Source organism: Mauremys reevesii, linkage group 1 (assembly GCF_016161935.1).
Source record: "Mauremys reevesii isolate NIE-2019 linkage group 1, ASM1616193v1, whole genome shotgun sequence".
NCBI classification, from domain to species: domain Eukaryota; kingdom Metazoa; phylum Chordata; order Testudines; family Geoemydidae; genus Mauremys; species Mauremys reevesii.
In genome coordinates, this window is record NC_052623.1 from 298,999,889 (window position 1) to 299,020,640 (window position 20,752).

Below are 20,752 nucleotides of genomic sequence, written 5' to 3' on the forward strand. Positions count from 1 at the left end.
CCCACCCCAGAGCCTGCGCTTCCTCCCGGAGTCCTCACCCCCTCCTGTACCCCAACCCCCTGCCCCAGCCCAGTGAAAATGAGCGAGGGTAGAGGATAGCGAGCAATGGAGGGAAGGGTGATAGAGTGAGCATGGGGTGGGGCTTTGGAGAAGGGGCAGGGGTGGGATGGGGCCTGAGGTGGGGCAAGGGTATTCAGGTTTCTGCAAATAGAAAGCTGGCAACCCTAGTCAGACTGTCCCTCTAGACAGCTCCTGATAATTAACCTGCCCCTGCCCCTCCTCCTTAGAAGTGGTTTTTAACTGTTTATTTCCTTTTGATCTTGTTCCCAGCATGGCAAAACAACTGTCAGTTCAGGCTAGAGCCTGGAAGTATACCATTGTCCTGTAATTGCCCCCTCCCTCAATGTCTGCTGGAAGATTTTCTTATCTGTAGCTATTATGATGTTTTCCTTCTTGTTTTTCCAAGAGCCCTCTATTAAGCCAGATGAATACATTTGTACAGGAAAATCTTACAACCCATTGTACAACAACTTCATCTCGCTGGTCAGATACATCATGTATAAAGTTATTACATCTCAGTACTCTTAAATTATTACATAGCAGCTCCATGTCAGTCTCAGAGGGCGTTATCCTGATTTTACAGATAGAGGACTGAGGCACAGAGAGAAGGCAGTCAGAAGACTCCGAAAATTAATGGTGCCCAGTTTGAGACACCTAGAATTTAATAGTTTCAGAGTACTTAGCATGATATAGCACTTCATATGTTCAAAGCACTGCTCCCATTGATTTCGGTTGTAGCTGTGAGTTGCTCAGAACTTCTGCATATCAGAATGAAGTGTCCCAAGTTAGGCACACAGAAAATTAGGAATATAGTTAGTGACCACAGGGGAAAAGCTTTGGTTTAAGTGTCTTGCCCAGCATTACACAGAAACTCTGTGGAAGAGGAAGGGATAGAATCCAGTTTTCAAGGGCAGAATTCAGCTGCCTTAACCAGGAGACCATTGTTCCTCTTTCTATAATCCTCTGCCTCATCCACTACACCCCAACCAACTTCTGCCACAAATGAGGCATAGGTCCTATGGACAACATCCCATCCATGTTCCATGTTCCCTGTCCACACTGTCTGCCAGTCCCAATTTCCCTTCCCATCTTCTGGTTTTTGTTCACTGAGCCTTGTTCTGTACAGAATTCAAGTGAACTCAACAACAGTATTTTATGTAGTTAATAAAGAAACATCTGTGTGCAAAGTCAAAGTTTTGAATAATTTTAGATATTACAGCTATTCTATTTTTTTATTTTGGTGGGGATGCTTTTTTTCCCCCACAGATGGTGGAAGAACAGTCCTTGGGTAAGCCATATTGGTATCGAATGCATACCTGAACTTTTTAGGCACAGTTCCTGGCTGAGAACATAACAAAGACTCCATTGTGCTGTCATACAGCAAAGGCAATAAACGTGGATGGGTTCTTAAGTGGATGAGTTCTTAAGAGACAAAGACTGGATTTTCATGCACATGTATTTGACAATGAAGAATGAGGAAAGAGAAATAGAAAAAAGTGACAGCTAAACTTATGTTGTTCTGAAATAGACAGTTTTCAATTTCCTGCATCAGTTTCTACCTTAAAATTTTGTAAGTAAACGTCAGACTTCGGGGTATGCTATACTTTTCTCTAGAAACGTGCTTAATCAACAGTCGTCTCCCCACATGCTCATTTCTAGTAAAACTATTGCCAATAGTTTAAGCAGTATGGAAACTTGTGCCTTAGTATAACTCATGCTACCTCATACACCATCTCCCTCCTCCTAAAACATTTAATTGATGATTGTTAGATTAAAGTCGTCATTCTTTAAGCTCACAAGTATACTCATAGTAAAATCCTAACAGGCTTTTGTTCTTGATTAAAGTGGGGAAATGCAAACATTGAGTCCCCCTTATCCAGCTGTAAAGAGAGAAAAATGGAGGAAGGTCTCTTAAGCAATTAAATTGTTCTTGTTTCTAAACAGGAAGCTTAGTGTTAAGACATTATAGGTTTGTTTGGATTCAGAGGTAGCTCTGTGTTCTCTGTTCCTCCTAAATCCAAATGAAGATGGCTGTCCCCTCCTGGCTCCTTTCACTACCATCAGTTATTAGTTTTTAATCTTGTTAGACTAGATTCGTCTGACATTTTTGTATTCCAGAGGCAAAGACAGATATATCTACTTAAGCTGTAAACATCAGTGGTCCTAACTAGTGCTAGGAAAACCAATGTGAAAACGTGAGTTACACTGCTAATTATTGTGGTTCGGATAATCTTGTTCAGTAACATTCACTTAAGTAGACAAATGTAAGCTCTTAAGCACACTCTTAAATTGCAAAACAAAACAAGTTCTTGAGACTTTATGGGTTAGAGATAATGCAGCTAAGTTGTGTGATTGATTTTTAAATGGCTCATTAAGTTTAGAGGGGCCAGTGGATTTTCAAAATATTCCCAGTAATCTTCAGAAGTAGTTTGCATGGATGTTTCCAATTCCTGAAGGAATAGGAGCCCTGTATATGAATAACCACTGGCTATATGAAGTGCATTTGATAACCAGAGCAGATGGGCTAATCCTATGACACCACAAATGCCTAAAATGCCTCTGCCTTTGTGAAACAAGTATGTCCCATACTCACAAGATGACTACTGTTACAGTTGCTCTGTGAAACTCTGCACTGTTGCTGAATCAGCTCTTTCTCCATTTTTACATTTCACTGTTCCCAAAGGGGGCAGGGGGAGAATGGTTACATAGAAAACAAAATCATAACATGCTTTCTAGAGACTAAATTTAATTAACAAATTATCTTCCTGGCTAAAGAATCTTCTCTCACCCAAAGTTCTTTCCAATGTTTTCAACCAAGCCTGGCTGAGATCCCTCTTTCATGAAGCAAACTCGCTGTCCGTTTACTTCCTAGGTCAAGGATGACAGGGTGTCTTCTTTGTCCCCTAACATATACTAGAACAAACCTTAGATGTGCACCTCAAGATAGGAAGAAGTAAACAATGGGCGGAGGGGACACCCTGTTACTTCTCTCTCTCTGTGAAAACTTCAATCCTTCATTAGCATTTGGTTCAGACTGGCGAGTAGACACTCATTTTGAACCATAGATTCATAGATACGAAGGGAGTTGGGAAATATCACCTATAATGTTTAGAAGTTCCAAGGAAGTTTTAGTACTGGCAGCTTGAGACCCCCAGACTATGCCACTTTAAAAGAAGTCCCGCACAATCACACAGTTCTTTTTCCATACACATTGTACATAGGTGGGTAAAGACGTGGTCATCCCATTCCCCAGTGTGATTTGGTAGCCGGTAGCAGATACCATCTTGTGCTTTATCTGTTAGGACACTGGCCAATGTGTATTCAAGATCATTTTCATCCTGGTTATCAGTGACTTTGAAACAGGTCATGCCATTTTTGACAGAGTGCCACTCCCTCTCCTCCCCTTTTGCACACTCGATCCTTCCTAAATAGGTTAGAACCATTAATTCTAACATGCCAGTTGTGCAAATCATCCCACCAGATTTCAGTAATACACCGAGATTGAATTTATGCTCATAAATGAGCAATTCCAATTCCTCTGGTTTATTACCCAGACTACTAGCATTAGTGTATGGGCAGTTGAAGAATATCTGTTCTTCATGTCCTTTTATTCGTTGAATAATTTTGTTCAACATCTCAATACTGTATTTTTCTAACCATACGATGTGTAAACAGACATATAGATAACCATTTACTGCCTGAAAGAAAACCTGTTTTTCACTTTTCTTGGTGACCAGTCCCGTAGACACAGCTCTTAAGAACATAATTTCCCTGTATATACATAACTCCTTACACAACATCTGCACATTCATTTCACAATTACTTTGATGCCCAGTGTGACACAAGCTTTTATTAGAGATCTCATATAACACTCTTTAGTGAACTAGAATGTAAATACCCTGCCTAGGAGATCTGTCACCCTTATATATCTCCTCTGTGCCCCTTGCCAGTTGGCACTAAGCGATTGCTAGTTCACAGTATCTGAATGGACAGAAGTGGGGCACAGAAAGAAATTAGCATGTAAAAATTCTCCCCTTTGCCACCACTGGAGACAGATGTGACCAGCATATTATAAATAGGGCCCTACCAAATTCACGGTCCATTTTGGTCAATTTCATGGTCATAGGATTTTAAAAAATCGTAAATTTCTGATTTCAGCTATTTAAATTTGAAATGTCACGGTGTTGTAATTTTAGGGGTCCTGGCCCATAAAGGCATTCTGGGGGGGGATCACAAGGTTAAGGTTATGGGGGGGGGGGGGCTGTGGTACTGCTGTCCTTACTTCTGCGCTGCTGCTGGCAGTGGAACTGCGTTCAGAGCTGGGAAGCTGGAGTGTGGCGGCTGCTGGCCAGAAGCCCAGCTCTGAAAGCAGAGCTGCCACCAGCAGCATCACAGAACTAAGGGTGGCATGGTATAGTATTGCCACCCTTACTTCTGCACTGCTGCTGGTGGGGTGCTGCCTTCAGAGCTGGGTGCCCGGCCAGCAGCTGCCACTATCCAGCCACCCAGCTCTGAAGGCAGTGCAGAAGTAAGGATGGTAATACTGCAACGTCTCCTAAAATAACGTTGTGACCCCCTTGCAACTCCCTTTTGGGTCAGGACCGCCAATTTGAGAAACGCTGGTCTCCCCCATGAAATCTGTATAGTGTAGGGTAAAAGCACACAAAAGACCTGATTTCATGGGGAGAGACCAGATTTCACAGTCTGTGACGCTTTTTTCATGGCCATGAATTTGGTAAGGCCCTAATTATATATATAAATATATATATAAAAAAAGGAAAGAGTCCAGGTTAACAGATTACTTCAAGTGAAGATTCCCCTGCAAAATATGCAACATATTCAATGGAAAAGGAGCCCACAGAAGGACAAAGATGCCACAAACAAACAACATTGATGTTAGCATCTTAGTGGATAACTGCCAGGACAATTCAAAGCAGCTTCTGGGGAAGAGAGATTGTCAAGTTCTCAAAGAAAGCCTACATGTTCAAAATGACAGCCTGGCACACATCTTCACTTAAGGCATCTCCCCTTTCAATCTCAGAGGCAGATGTGAAAGTAATACAGTTGGCTTTAATTATGACAGGGCAACAGAAATCTGCAATCCTGTAAGCCTCTGCAACATGAGAATGAATTTATTTGACCAGGACAAAATGAGAAGACGCTTGTTTGCAGTCTTCAAAGAGCACAAAGATTCAGATTTCCTGAAATCTGCCATTAAAAACAGGCAAAAGTCAGTAACTCCCCAATACAGACTAAATAGTCTCTCTTTCTGCAAGAACATTGGAAAAGAAGCTAGGTAATGTTATGTTCTGATTTAAATAAAATGGGGAAATTCTGCACAGAAGTTAAGCCAGGGGCATAAAATGACCCTATCCCAATGGAAAAAATCAAGGAAGAGGAAATTTCAGAAAAGAAAAAACAAACGCTGTCACCTTCCTAGCTGCAGCAGTGGCTACATGAAAGGCCACTTTCCGGGTGGGGGTGGGGGGAGAGAGAGAGAGAGTGTGTGTGTGTGTGTGCGTGTGTGTGTGTGCGTGTGTGCAGACAGGCCACCTGGTCAAGAGTTCAAAACTGCAGTCAGGTTTCAGGGAGGCACTACAGAGCTATGTGGAAGCTTAACAACAGAGTAGGACACCATCCTAGACAAATGAAAAATTATTGCATGGAAACCAACAGGTAGTTCCCAATGGTGATATGATGACTGTACAACTTATGAATTCTGACTGATGTAATGAATTTGTTATGAAATTGTATCATGGAATCCGACAGTGCTGATAAGGCTGTAAGCTTGATTCTCCCAGAGGAAGTACAAAGGAGGGGCTGGCAGAACTCAATCACCACCTATTCAGGGACAATGGGTTAACACATGCCTAGGAGAAGCTAATTCCTCCTATTTGTCTGCAAGGGGCTCCCTTTCAGATAATTGAAAATTCTCAAAACACAGGACAATGAACCCAAGGTGTTGATGCTAGCCTTTACAAATCACAGAGACTGGGTGGGTTGAGGAGAAGCCTCAGAGTTTTGGGCAGGATGGAAAGAGCCAGGCATGCTTTCATAACTGGGGGCGGGGAAGAAAGGGAGGGAGGAGGAGTTTAGCTGCAGGACCAACCAAGGTCAGAATAAGCAAGCTGCCCTAGGGAGAGAGGCTCCATTGTTCAGAAGTCAAGCTATGAGCAGCAGCAGGAGGTTCCTGACACACGCAGAGAACCCTGACCCCAGTACAAGAATATTCAGAATGGGGAAGAAACCAAAGCAGGGAAGTGTATGTAGGTTTTTTTTATTTTGTTTTGTTTTTAAATAGATCTGTGTACTTCTCAGGTTATAAAAGGCAAGAAGTGGTTGTTTTTAAACTCCTATGTAAGGTCTCTCTGTGTACATTTTTGCGTGTTTCACCTATAACATGTTCCTAAAGAGGTAAACTGCAGACCCACAGCCTGCACATGGCCAGTGTTTTGTGAGAGGGTTTCCTTAAGCTACAGTGGACTCTGGGAGTGGTCTAGGGGTGGGACAGCTGGATCATGAGGTCTCAGCTCTCAGGATAGAGGATCGGCACCCCAAGAGTGTGCTTGGTGTCCCTAACACCTCCACACATATTGTGGAGTCTTAAAGCACATGGGATCCAGCAGTTGGTTCCCTCACAGCAGTCGGGTGAGTGCCCAAGAAGGGTCGGGCGTTTGATGAGATCTGTGAGAAATGTTCCTTATGGAAGTGAGAACCAAACCTGGCCTCTGAGGTAACTAGAGGCCAATCCCTCATTAGACACACATTGCAGGAAGCGAAATGCTGTTGGAGGTCAGTTTTTTTAGCTGCAATCCTTACAGTAACACCAGTGAGAGAAAATAGTCCAGATTCTATAATCAACTATTGCATTTCCTTCTTTTTTGGATAAAATACATAGAACTTTGTCCAAAACCCCTTATTACATACGTGCACAACAGCGAGAACAATAGATAGAGCTTTCTGGATGCTGGTAGAGGCAAACAACTAACTTGTACAATGGACAAATAAATTTGATGGTGCTAGGACATTTCCATTAGGCCTGCAAAAATAAAAATCAAGCCAATCTTCACTTGGTCCTTTGAACATTTTTGCAATGCCTTCCCTAGTAGAGGGAGTAGGGGAGAAACCTGCTTGAAGTACCCTGGGACTGAGAATTCAGCTTGGGTGAAAGCCAGAGGGTCCCACCACCTGTTGCATCTTGTAGGAAAGATCTATTTTAAAACAGACTATTCCGGAGACAGAATAGGACACATCATTCCTCTGACAGTACTCTCATGCCCAGGGGTGGGCAAACTATGGCCCGTCAGGGCTTTGGATCCGGCCCACAGGATTGCCACCCCCATAGCGCCAAGGGGCTAATGCGGAAGCGGCCAGCACCACGTCCCTGTGGCCCCCAGGGGAGGGGGACACAGAGGTCTCCGCAGGCTGCCCTTGCCTGCAGGGGCCGCAGGGACATGATGCTGGCCGCTTCCGGGAGTGGTGCGGGGCCAGGGCACGGAGGGAGCCTGCCTTAGCCCCGCGGCACACTGCTGCCACCCCAGAGCCTCTCAAGGTAAGTGGTGCCAGGCCAGAGCCCACATCCCAAACCCCTCCTGTACCCCAACCCCCTGCCCTGAGCCCCCCTCCTGCACCTGAACTCCCTGCCCTGAGCCCCCAGCTGCACCTGTTCTGCACCCCAACCCCCTACCCTGAGCCCCCAACCCGCGCCCGAAGCCCTCTCCCGCACTCCACACCCCTCCCTACACCCCAACCCCCCTGTCCTGAGCCCCTTCCTGCACACCGCACCCCCTCCCATGCCCGCACTCCCTCTCATACCCCAACCCTCTGCCCCAGCCCTACATTCATGGCCCTGCATGCAATTTCCCCACCCAGATGTTGCCTTCGGGCCAAAAAGTTTGCTCATCTCTGTCTTAGCCAGTGGATTGGAATGAGGTCCGGTGGCCAAAGGCAAACAAATTTCTAGAAATGAAAACTGCACATCTCTAACTTGCCTTGTTTGCTCTAACATTGAGCTCTGTTCACACAGGCAGCTATGCAATGGAGCTGCCAGGAATCAGCCTCAGTCAAGGTTAGCCCTACGAAGAAGTTTGGGGTATCTGGCACAGCTGTCAGCATGACCAGGAAATAGCGTATTTAGACTCAGGAGTCGTACTAACTAGAGCAGTGGTTCTCAAACTGAGGGTTGCGACCCCTCAGAGGGTCACGGGGTTATTACATGGGGGTCATGAGCTGTCAGCCTCCACCCCCAAATCCCACTTTGCCTCCAGAATTTATAATAGTGTTAAATATAAAAAAAATGTAGTTTTTAATTTATAAGGTGGGTCACATTCAGAGGCTTGCTGTGTGAAAGCGATCACCAGTACCAAAGTTTGAGAACCAGTGAATTAGAGAGAATAATTGCAGTATCACCAACCCTAAGACTTCAAAAAACAAGAGCCACACACTCCTCCCCAAATCACAAGATTAGCCTAAAAATCATTATTCTTTAAAAAAAATTAAATCCTGATCTTTAGTCTGAGTTTTGAACTCCCCCGGCCTACTCCAATCGTACGTGTGTGACAAGTACAGTATTGCCAGCTCTTGCATATTTATTGCAGGTCTAAGATGATCTTGACCCCTCTCAAAATAATGCAAAGAGCTCTTGCCTTTCCAAAATTTTGGAGCAGGTTCCTGCAGGTCCCACTCCCTAGTTCTCACCCTCCCAGGCTGTGGCAGCCACCTGTCCCCATAGCTGCCAAAGTCTGTGCAGCTCCACATATAACATTTCTTAACAGCGTGAAAAAGTCACTGATCTCACCACCATTGCTTGAGTGGGACATTAACGACTCTCACGGACGAGGAAAATCACACACGGAGCTGCACAAAACTTCACTGCCTCCAAAAAGTCAGTTGTTACTGCCACCCCCTTCTCCCAATACACTCAATTAGTCCCCCCCTAGATTTTTGTGGACCCTACTGCCCCAGATCTTGCTGCTCGTCTGCAGGAAGCCCTCAGTCAGGACTGGAGGGATGCAGAGGAAAGCAATGGAATACCAACTCCCACCCCATCCCTTTGATAGACAGGGCCCTCAGAAAGCCTTTTTTCAGTATCAGGGGATTCACACACCCATATACAGGCTATCCCAGAGAGAATCCCAAGCCTTTAGAGCTCAGCTGGTTAAATGTGGGAACTGGCTGTGCCAGCCCAGCAAGAGAGAAGGGGTCCTTCCTCTGATGCTGATGACAGCAGAACCTCGCTGGATGCATGGATTGGCGGCAGGACAGTGATCTCCTTGGTGCAGAAGATGTGGGACCTGAGCCAGACACTCACCCTCAGAAGCCTGGAGAGGGGACTCAAGACCACACTCCCACCACACAGACTTCCAGGGCAAGGGGGAGAGAAGAAACAGTTTGGGAGATGGGGCAGTGTGGAGCTGATGGAATTTGGGAGGGGAAGAAGCTCTAGCTGGTTGGGAAAGCAAGTGGCTGCAGGGCCCAGGGAAGGTTCAGGGCAGTAGGTTACTGGTGGGGAACCCAGACTGGGGAGGGAAAGAGCCAGGAAACAGGTACCTGTCAGGGCCAAGGAATGGCGAAGGCTGACAGGAGGGATCAGGGAAGCAGAAACTTTGAAGGAGGGAGTAGGTAGGGCAGGGATGGCGGGAGGGGATGGAATTGAGGGTCTGAGTTGCAGGTACTTGCCCAGGCCAGGTCTGTGGAAGGAAAAGGAAAGGATCAGGGAAGCAGAGCTCTAAGGAGAAGAGAGCAGAGTGGGCTGGGGAAGGGGCTGTGTAGTAGGCACCTGCTGGGTAGTAGCGAGAGCTGCAACAACAAGGTGGGGGTGGGGGAGAAGAGGGTTAATGAAGGGGCACCAGGAGTTCAAGAGATCTGAGACCAATCATAGGGGAGGTTAGGTGGCAGGGAACCGGATACCTGGTGGAGCCAGGGACAGGGACAGTAGGTGGCTGTTCGAACAGGAAGAGAGAAATCAGGTAGCTACTGTAAGTGGGAGGGAAGGGAGAGCAGCCACCTGCTCCCCAATCAAGTGAGGCCAGAAACTCTTCAAGCCATCATACAAGAGCTTCTGAAACAAGTGGGGATGGAAATCATGTGAGAACTGGCAATACAGCATTTATTTAAAACAAAATTGTTTTCAAGTAAAGTAATGCCATAAGAAAAGGGGGTCCCATGGACTCCAGACCCAGGCGAGGGAGCTCTGCAGAGGAGAGGAATCTTAAAAAGATTCACACTGGACTGTGCTATAAATTTGGATAACCAAAGAGATTATCCTAGGAGCAAGTATTTTTCTTTAGCCCAGCCTCTTGGTTTGCTGTGCAGAGTAGAAGTCCTGGATACCCACCACTTCACAGCCTCCAGCGGTTTGGAGTTCAAAAGATTTTTCAATGGAAGGCTGTGTCTTTGCTTGGAGGCTTCCCTGGTGTTGTGCAGTCTCGATTATCTGAAGCTTGTCCTTTGATCTCCCACCAACAGCCATGCCTCTTCGGAGAGGCCTGAGGCATTCTCAGAGTGCATGAAGGAGCTGGCTATAGAGGCTGCAAAACACTGCAACCTCTTTTCTTTGGGGTTGCTGCTTATGCTGTGAAAAGAGTGGGTGGGGGTGAGGAATGGACTAAAACTAGACAGATTACCAAAATGGCAGATGCTTCCCTCTGCTGAAGCAAGAGGCAAGAAGAAAACTGGAGGCAGAAAAAGCAAGAGAGCTTTGTTTGACCTGAGGGAGCCAAAACTTGAAAGAATATTGGTTGCCACTCGGCTTGACTAATAAAGGATCTATTTGGATTGGTGGACACCAGGGCACAGAAATTAAACTCTTATTCATATGTAGTCATAGGGCCAAGTGATCTGGAATTGCCCATTAAAGAGGAAATGAAAAGTAGATTCTCCTCCAATGTTTGAACGTTAACTGAATTCTAATGTTCTCTAAAACCTGGGAGAAGCCATCACTCAAACATCACACCCAACCAAACATACCATTCAGAATGCACATAGCCATTCATATTCTCCAACAGGAAGTTGCCAAGTGTCACTGACTTGAACTCTATTTGTGTAAATTAAAGGTCAAAAGCAAGATTGCTCCTACTGTCATATTCAAGCAGCACTTCCATTATTAAATTTGTTTTGACTTCCTTGTTTTTAAAAGTGCCTATTACAATAGCTAGGGACTTCTTAGCACTGTAAATATGTTTGTTAAAGAACAAGCTACATAGAGTTTTAAATTAGATGTCTACAGGCCTCAAATGTTGTTTGTTACATTCAAATTACCTTTAATTTAAATACAAAATTTATCAGCTCACTAGGTCAGAATGCAGAGGAGGCTTTTTTGGAATTTAAACAAGCAAACCGGGACCTAATTTTCAAGGGTGCCACGCACCTGAGCTCTCACAGACTTCTGCTGAACTTGTGGTGCTCAGAAAATGATCAGGTCCATTTAAACACCAAAAATCCTTCACCTCTTCCCACAGGAAGAAAAGCAACAAAAATACAGTATCTGCTTAAACAACTGTAATACAATTACAAGTGCCAAGAATTTTAAAGATAAGTCTTAAAGTCTGTTCTTAACATTTAAAATCACAGAATGCTTGTGACAGGGTGCCCACAAAATTGAAAACAAAGCGTCAGGCTTGTTTAGACCTTTATTATAGCCTTAACATCACACTCTTTCATGCTGCATATTAAGCAAGGGGGAATTCATGCAATTGATCCGCTTTGGTAATAAGACTGTGTTCCCCATGTAAAAGGAAGATTGGGGTTTGTGGGTGTGAAAAGGGAAATAGAAATTTAGTTAGATTGGAGATTTCCTAGTCTTATTTAAATATTATATTGCTGCTTTATGGTGTATTAACTACAAAAAGAAAAAACCCATATACAGTGTTTGAAGCCTGGGAATGAGAAATACTCATCCTTCCCTTCACAGCTCATTAGGTTGTTACGTTCCTCACCGGAAGAGTAAATGAAAGTAACTCTAAAGTGTGTATTAAATATGTGAAATTCATATAATCAATTCGATACTGGGAACATATGCAGTGTCATGTGCATGGTCAGGCTCAGATCTAAAATCATCATATTGTAGTGGGTTGCAGGATATCCAGCAGTTACAAAGGATTCCCAGTAGCCCTGCGTTCATGTTGAACATGGTAAGAGTAGCATGGGAAGAAGGAAGTATCACATCCCTTGCTCCGGATACTGATAAGTAGTCCCTGTCCAAGGCTCAGAAATACACTTTTAAAGAACAAATTTTGTTGATTTTTTGTAACACCAGATTGCACCAAATGGTGGGTTTTCAGGTTAGTTGTGTTTTTTAAAAGAGTTCTCAAGAACGTTATCCTAGTCTCCTACAAAGACTTCATCCCTTCTTTCTCTGCTGGTTCTTCAGGCCAGACACTGCAAGAAGCAAAAACATTCTGTTCCCTTCAGTTTACACAGCAAACATGTTGATGAGATAAGAGGAAAAACAGGTCAAATCTATTTTCATAGCAAAGAAATGCCAAGGTGTGCTTCACATAGAAGTAGCTTGCGTATCCATTTCCCCCCTACACACAGATTTTAACTATTGTAATTCTTTTTTAATATTAAATATCAGTAACTTTTGAAGCTGCTCCAGAAAATTCATTAGAAGCCTGCCACACTGTTTGCATCCAGGAGTCATTACTATGCTACAGGGTCCGTCAGGAAACATCTCCAATATTGTACAAAACCTTTATCACGGGGGAAGGAGGAGAGAACAGGAAGAGACAAGACATAGCACAATACTGAGGTATGGGTCCAGTCAGTCAGTTCCAGGAGGGAGAAGACAAGTTTAATATTGGGATGCCTACTTTAAAATGAAAACTATACCCTTCAGAGTTTGTAACTCTTAGATGCACATTTTGTCTTCCCCTTTACTCTACTATTCCTTCCTATGGCAGGACATCCTGAATGCTGTCCATCTGCTCAGTCTTTGGGTGAAGAAGAATGCTTCATACTCGAAAGCCTAAACAGAAAGCTTTCTGGCCAAATAAAGTGTAGAACTTGAGAGGGAGTCATGTACAGTCTCTGTCTGGAAAAGCAGATATCGAAATGCAAGATCTTTTTAGGGGGGAAAGGAAGGCCACATATGTGGCATTGGAAGGTGATCCTCTGCACTCCAGTAAACTTATGGAATTTTAGGGAGGATAGGGAATAGTCAGACCATTCCTCACTTGTCAAAGACATTCACATCATGTTTTTATGAGTTGTAAAGTGGAACAACTGCTCCTAATAAAAATAAAATAATTGAAAAGGCTATTAGGTCTGTCTACAATAAGAACTGGAAATACAGCAGTTAACTGTGTTAATATGCAAAACAAAAAGCTTACTGCGCACTAGACCAGTGGTTTTCAAACTGCAGTCCTGGCTGGCGGAATGAAAGGCACTGGGTCGCGGCGGCTCTGGTCAGCACCGCCTACCGGGCCATTAGAAGTCCCATCAGCGGTGCTGCCCGGCTAAGGCAGGCTGTCCCTACCTGTTCTGACACCGCACTGTGCCCCGGAAGCAGCCAGCAGCAGGTCCGGCTCCTAGGTTGGGGGGTCATGAGGCTCCACGCACTAACTCCACCCTGAGCACCGGCTCCGCACCGGGAGCCGGTGGGGGGGACGGTGCCTGCGGGTGAGAGCCGCACAGAGCTGCTTGCACGCTTCCGCCTAGGAGCCAGACCTGCTGCTGGCCTCTTCCGGGGCGCAGCGCGGTGCACAGTGCCTCAGCACCCCCGCTGCACCACTGACTAGGAGCCACTCAAGGTAAGCCTGCGCCCCAGCCTCGTACCCCAATACCCTGCCCCAGCCCTGAGCCCCCCAAAACCTTCATCCACAGCCCCACCCCAGAGCTTGCTCCCCCATCCCAGAGCCCTGATCCCCTCCTGTATGCCAACCTTCTACCTCAGCCCTGAGCCCCCCAAACCCAGAGCCCCCTCCTGCACCCCAAACCCTTCATCCACAGCCCCACCCCAGAGCCTGCACCCGCACCCCAGAGCCCTGATCCAGCCCAGAGCACCGCCCCCATCCTGAACCCCTCATTCGCTACCCCACCCCGCAGCCCTCACCGCAACCCTCTGCCCCAGCCCTGAGCCCCTCCCACACCCCAAATCCCTCATCCACAGCTCTGTTGGGTCACGGGCATCAATAATTTTCTTCAACTGAGTCGCCAGAAAAAAAAGTTTGAAAACCACTGCACTAGACTCCCAGTATCAGTGAGAGTGGATGGCTATAGGGCAGTCTATGTCTTAAAGACTTGAATGGTGTTTGTATTCTGAACACAGAGTAACAAGCTAGAGAGAGCTTGGGACTTTCAAGACAAATATTTTTAAAACATTATTTTAATTGACTAGAATCACAGAATATCAGGTTTGGAAGAGACTTCAGGAGGTCATCTAGTCCAACCCCCTGCTCAAAGCAGGACTACATTTAGTACAGATCATAATGTTTATTCTTGATACTATTTTACTAAACTAAAAATATTTGTGAAGTCATCCCCCACAGCTCCTCAAATTATAACTGAAAGGGCAAGTGCACAGCAAAACACAAACACAAAAATAACAGTTCCTTTTGCTCATTGGATATATTATTTTTTTCCTCCAGAGACAACAAAGTGATAAGAGGACAGAGTTTACCTGAATGGTGATTAGTGCACAGTCAACACAACACTACTAAATAAAAAAAAAAAAGGAACAGCTTCTCCACAAAAGGAAAAGAGCAAGAACTGAAAAACCAAAGGCTTCCAGAAGGAGAAAAAGCCAGGAGAACTGTAACTGCATACCCTCTGTAGGGGCGAGAGAGAGAGAGATTACTTAGACATGTAACTGTGATAGTGTGGGCATTTGCTAAGTAGATATGTGTATTCTCTTGCACAGAATAAAAATCTGAGGAGATAAGCACTTCAGACTGCGTAAAAGACTTGGACACTTTCCCAGAATTCAGAAGGTCATAAGCAGAGAATCTAAAAAACTACAAAGGGTGACAGAATGGAGCAGCTTCCACTCAGTGCTCCAGGACTGCCTGCCTGGCCCAAAATAAAATGATACACTTTTCTATATCAACGCAGCCGTAAAGAAAAAGCATGCATGTGCCTGTTAAAAGCGGCAATATTTCAGACTTCAGTCACCCACTCACTTCCACACAATTTCCTGGCTTCTATGTTTGGTCTCAAACAAGATATTTGTAGGAGTACAGCCTGAGCATGCTGAAGACCTGCTTGAAAAAGACCAGCTTGGTTCCAGCTTTAACCAATCATTTTCTGATAAAAGGAGCAACTACAATTAATAATTACTCGAATACTCATGTCTACCAATACAATTGCTTAACAAAGATCTGTTGTAAAGTGGAATTAACGTTTTCTAAAAAGCAATTACACTGTAATGTTTTTTGACCTCTTAAGGAAGCACAGCCATGAAAGGGGCCTAAAAAGATATGCACAAATATCAAAGGCGGAAGTGATGGCACCAGCTCCAAAGCCAGTCCAACAGGTATCTGGATAAGTACAACCTCCCCCACACACACCCAAAACATGTGCAGGGAAAAGATGACTAAAAATAATACACTGACCTGCTCTTCTCTGACTTGTCTGCACAGCACAGAGCCAATGCCATCTCTCAACAAGGAATATACACAAGGCTCTAAGCATTCAAATAAACAGAACCACACTTCATTTTATAAACATCGAGATATTTAAACCCATTTCAAAGATCTCAAGTAAGGTGTTGCTAACAACGAAGCTTATCCTGCAAGTTGAGACCACTTATGTTGGTACAGACTTATGTCAGTATAACTACGTTGGATTTTTCACACCCCTGAGCGATGCCATTATACCGACCTAACCCCTGGTGTAGACACCACTATGTCGACAGGAGGCTTCTCCGGTTGACATAGCTACTGCTTCTCAGGAAGGTAGAGTATGTATGCCAAGGGAGAAGCCTTCCCATCGGTGTGCATAGCCTCTTCACAGTGGCGCAGCTGCAGTGCTGCAAGTATAGACAAACCCTTGGTGAAGTCAATTAAGAGATGAAGGCTCTAAGCCTCTCATCATTATCGGGTCCCTTGTTACCAACCTGCAGGTTTCGGGTAACTACTAGAGTCCGTTTCAGAGACTTATCAGGGCAAAAGGGGGGTGGGGGAGGGAGACAAACACAAAACAAAAAACTTTTCTCCTCTGCAATTCCTGTTTAAATGTTATCAAGGTAGAAACTAGCTTTAATCCTCATAAAAGAGCAGATCATTTTACACTTTATAAAAATTAAGCTATTCTAGTATTGGTTCAAACTAAACCATTCTCCACAATCCTGGTTATGAGCAGTGCCTTACTCAGCTGAGTCTTGTCCTATTTTTTGTCTTCTCCCTTTCAAGAGAAGGGCTGATATTTAATAGTTCTGACCTTGGTTTAAAAAAAAAAAAAGTAGTAAACAATTGGTCAACATTTTTCCTGGAAAATATTGGGCAAAAACAAAACAAAAAATTGTTTCACTCCAAAAATCTCATAGAAATTTTTGATTTTACAATTAAACAAATAATAATGTTCAACGTGATACAAAATGAAAATGTTTTGATTTTCTCCAACCTTCGCTTCCCTGGACCAATGGGGAAAAAAAGGGGGAGGAAGAGAGAGATTAGGGAGAAGGGGGAACACAAGGGAAGAGATACCAAAAAAAGAAAACCAAACAACCTTTTTTTCTCCTTTAATTTATTTGAAACCTTTAAAAAAAACTCAAAGGAAATTAACATTTTTTCCACAGTTTTAATTTCCTTAAAAATAAAAATTGTCCCTAGCTCTAGTCAAAACCTTTTCTTACAGGTCTGAAGCAGGATTAATGTGTTCAACTTCCACTGTGCTTTGAAAGTAGTAAGAAAGTACACAGTTAGATCTAGTTAATGCAAATCACTTGACAGAGTCAATTTTTATGCAGATTAACAAATAAGGAGGACAAAACAAATTACACTAGTGGCACACTATCATCTTTGGATACACATCTGAATTAATCAGTTGTGACTGTAGTAACTTCTACATCAGCCTATTAGCAACTAATGTACCAATTAAATCAATACTTTCTTACAGGACTTGAAAAAAATGTAACTAACACCAGGCTACCAATGAAAATTAAGCCTACTGGCCAGAGGGAAAGATACCTCCGCTCTATATCCTTACAGAGCAACAGCAGAGTGAAACTGAACTGAGAATTTTGTCGGTTTCATTGTTGAATTCACAGAATTCTAAAAAAAAAAAAAAAAACAGCCGTAAACATTGAGACCACTTAGGTCAGTTGTCTCTGCAGTAGGGTAGATGGCACTAGAGTTACCCATCTTCACCCTTGGGAAGACAGCACTGTTTTTCAAGCCTTACTTAATCATTCTATAACTTGACTAAGGCACAAATCTATGAATGCAATAATAATTACAAACCAATGACTTCAGATGTTAACCTTTTGTTATGTGAAACTACAATGATGTAATATGCAGTCCTTTCAACATGTATGCAACATATTTTCTCCACCCTGTACGCCCATCTTCCGCCCCCCTCCCAAAAAAAACCCACCATCACCTACCTGCAGAGTTTAAAAAGTAAATCAAAAGACTTTAGTACTAAATGTTTATTAGCAAATACATTATTCCATTGGAATAATGTGAAATATGTTTGAATAACTATAGTATCCAAGTTAGGCAAAGAGTGCAAGATGTAGTTTCTGATTTGAAGTTGAAGCACTTTTTCATTTGTTCCCTAAATGAAAAAACAATATGGCTTCTAAAATCTTGCATCTAATTGTAGCCCTTAAATATATTGCAATTTTGAAGCCACAGAAGAGACTTATAAAAGATAAATACAGACTAAAGCAATTTTTTTAATATCATGAAGTAGCAAGTATAAGTTAAATTTAGGTTATTATAGTCCTGCTCACCATATAACTAGTATTCTTCTTGTCTTATATGTATATAATTTTTTCCAGTTTAGCTAACCCTAATGTCTAATCAATGAAATACAGGAAGAGGAGCAAAAATAAATTAATATTCATAGGACAAGTGACAATGCCACCTTATGGTTATCTGTAACATTACTGTGAAACATTAGTAAAGATGCTTGGTCTTGACTGCAGAGTTTACTGGAGTTATCTGCACTCAAGTTACTCTTCTCAAAACTAGCCTAGTTGGAGTGAGAGCAGTCACACTGCAAAGTAACACAAGCTACTGTGTCCATACTGGAGCTGTACTCACTCACTGCACAATTAAGTCAAAGCCTTAAAACAATTAAGAGATCAGTTATAAATTAACATTACCATTACATTTCCAAACTAAGAAAATACTCTTGAATGCACCAAAGCTTTGTCACCACTCATCTCCATCTCTCCCCCCATCTCCTAGTACTCACTGTAGCATGGATCTCTGTTCCATCCTCATTCTCCTTTATCTGTCTGCAGCTTTTGACATGGTTAATCATCTCCTTTGTTGACATCTTCATTGAGTTTTTCCTCTTGCCTCTCTCACTCTGCCTTCAGCATCTCTCTTGGTGGTTCCTCCTTTCTCACAGTATCTGGGGGCAACCCTTGGCCAAGGACAGAGCCTTTGTCCCCTTTTCACTTTACAGTCTCCCTTGGGACAACGTCAATCACACACAGCTTCAACTATTGTCTCCACAACCCTCTGTCTGGTTTTAGATTGTGAGATGCTTGGGACAGAGACCATTCCTCCCATTCTATTTGGAAAGCATCCAGCACATCATCATCTAGTATTTGTGAGCACTACCAGAAATGATTACTGCAAGGAAATACAGCTATGTCTTGTCTTTTGTTTGCTTCACACAACTCAACATTCCATTACTGGGCCAATCGTGAGAAAAAACAACTTCTATTCCATTTTGTGATACTGCTTTGATGTTGATAACTGAGACAAGACTAAAACTAAACTCTCTCTACTAAAGCCCCCAATTTAAATTTGAAACCAAGCATAGAGTATGAGCGCATTAAACATAGCCCCTATAGAACTATTTTGAGCTGTAATTACAAAGAGAAAAAGTCTTTCCAGGTCTCCCATCAACTTTGTTCAAGGAAAATCACTAGGCTCTGTTTTACTTCTGGTAACTAACTACCATGCTATTTTCATGGACCGTGTTATTTTATCATCTTGTTCTTGAGCCACACACCTGTCTAGCTCTGGATCTATTATTTTCACAATTCAAAAGCTATGTCTTCATATCCCAGTGACAATTAGAACTTTAAGAGCTCAGTTCTAAGAGAGGGGAGCATATCTTTATTTCTTCATTAAAAACAAATATGCTTTGAAGAATTTTTTTAATCAGCTGTGAATTTTAAAGTTCAGAACTTGATATTACATTTGGAAACCACTTTGATGTTTCACTGCATATAACAATCAGCCTTTTAACACAGTGTAAACAATCATGTTTCCCCGTCTTGAGATAAGACTTGTATCACGTGAGCTTGTAACTGGATCAAAAGCAGCTGCCAACTTAGGCAGAATATATCAACCCTACACTTAAAAAACAAAACACCATCCACCAAATTCCTCTAGTATTCCCATTGTAAAATACTGCATAATTCCATGGACTAGACAAATGGGTGCTGAAAAACATGCAAAACTACTAAAAAGATGCCAACAAAGGCATTTCATAATCTTCATCCCACTAGAACACTTTATATCATAGTTAGCCCTCTAATGTTTATTTTAAGACATGGCATGCTTCTTTCTATGCTTGTGAGCAGCAATGGAACAACACCAGAGACATCTGATGAACTAAAACTCTTCTTCCAATAATTTAATTAAAGCTCTTAGATAAACCTGTCATAGTTGTAGAAGTGGCAGAACAATTTGCAAGATGGCACACGAAAAGATGATGTAAATGCTTTCCTAGAACTCAACAGATGCTGCACTGTTGAACAGGAGAATTTTGTGCTCAGTTTTTGCAATTAAGTCATGCAGTAATAACAGTTAAGAATAAACCAAATGTTTTCCCATGAGAACAAGCCAGCACAAAGCACTGCCAACATATTTCACCACTATTGAACATTATTATAACAGCTCACAAATTCACCTATTGATTTTGGAGAAAGCTATCCAGGAAGTATTGTGACAAAACACAGGACTAATATCTTATGATTCTTATGTGTTTTTGGAATGAAAGTATTCTCAGGCAGTATTGTATTACCAGATCTGCCATGTGGTCAATAGGATCTCTGAAAGCTGGACTGTAATGGAGTTTCCAAACAGTAACAGTTTCATAATCAAGCTCTTTCTAGCTCACATTGTGGAGAGGCTGAGAACCAATAACTCTCTCTCTCAGTATTTATATGTCCATCATATCGTCTCCGTAGCTATTAATGCACATTTTATCATGGCTTATTGGTTTATTAAGCACTAGGGAAATGCCTTGTACCTGGGTCATGTCATGTCTGATTACTATCTTCATACAAGTATTGTTTTCCCCGAAAATTTGACCATTTGTCCAGATGATCTCTTGCACCTTGTGACCAAGCTCAAGGGTGTGCTAGCCCAGCCTGGGAGCCAGTTTGCCTGGATTTAAAATGCCACTGAACAACCATCATATTAAATAAAAAATAACTTTAAATATATTAGCTGTCTGAATTTAAGTCACAAGAGCCAGAGAATTCAGAATTAAGACAAATAAGTCCAGGCTGAGGTCCTAGACCCATGTCCAACTCATGCCACCACAGCAAAATCAAAATGCA

The 20,752-nt window shown here is 43.0% G+C and overlaps 1 protein-coding gene and 1 long non-coding RNA gene across 4 annotated transcripts in view; one reads left to right on the forward strand and one right to left on the reverse strand.

Annotated features, from left to right (window-relative positions):
* RASSF3 (Ras association domain family member 3) overlaps positions 1-20,752 on the reverse strand; it is a 139,392-nt gene that overhangs the window by 29,984 nt on the left and 88,656 nt on the right. The gene's annotated exons all lie outside the window — the stretch shown is intronic.
* Positions 1,311-14,724, forward strand: LOC120383855. Its single transcript, XR_005588549.1, has 3 exons — positions 1,311-1,630; positions 2,179-2,255; positions 14,649-14,724. It is a non-coding gene; the product is annotated as an uncharacterized LOC120383855 (long non-coding RNA).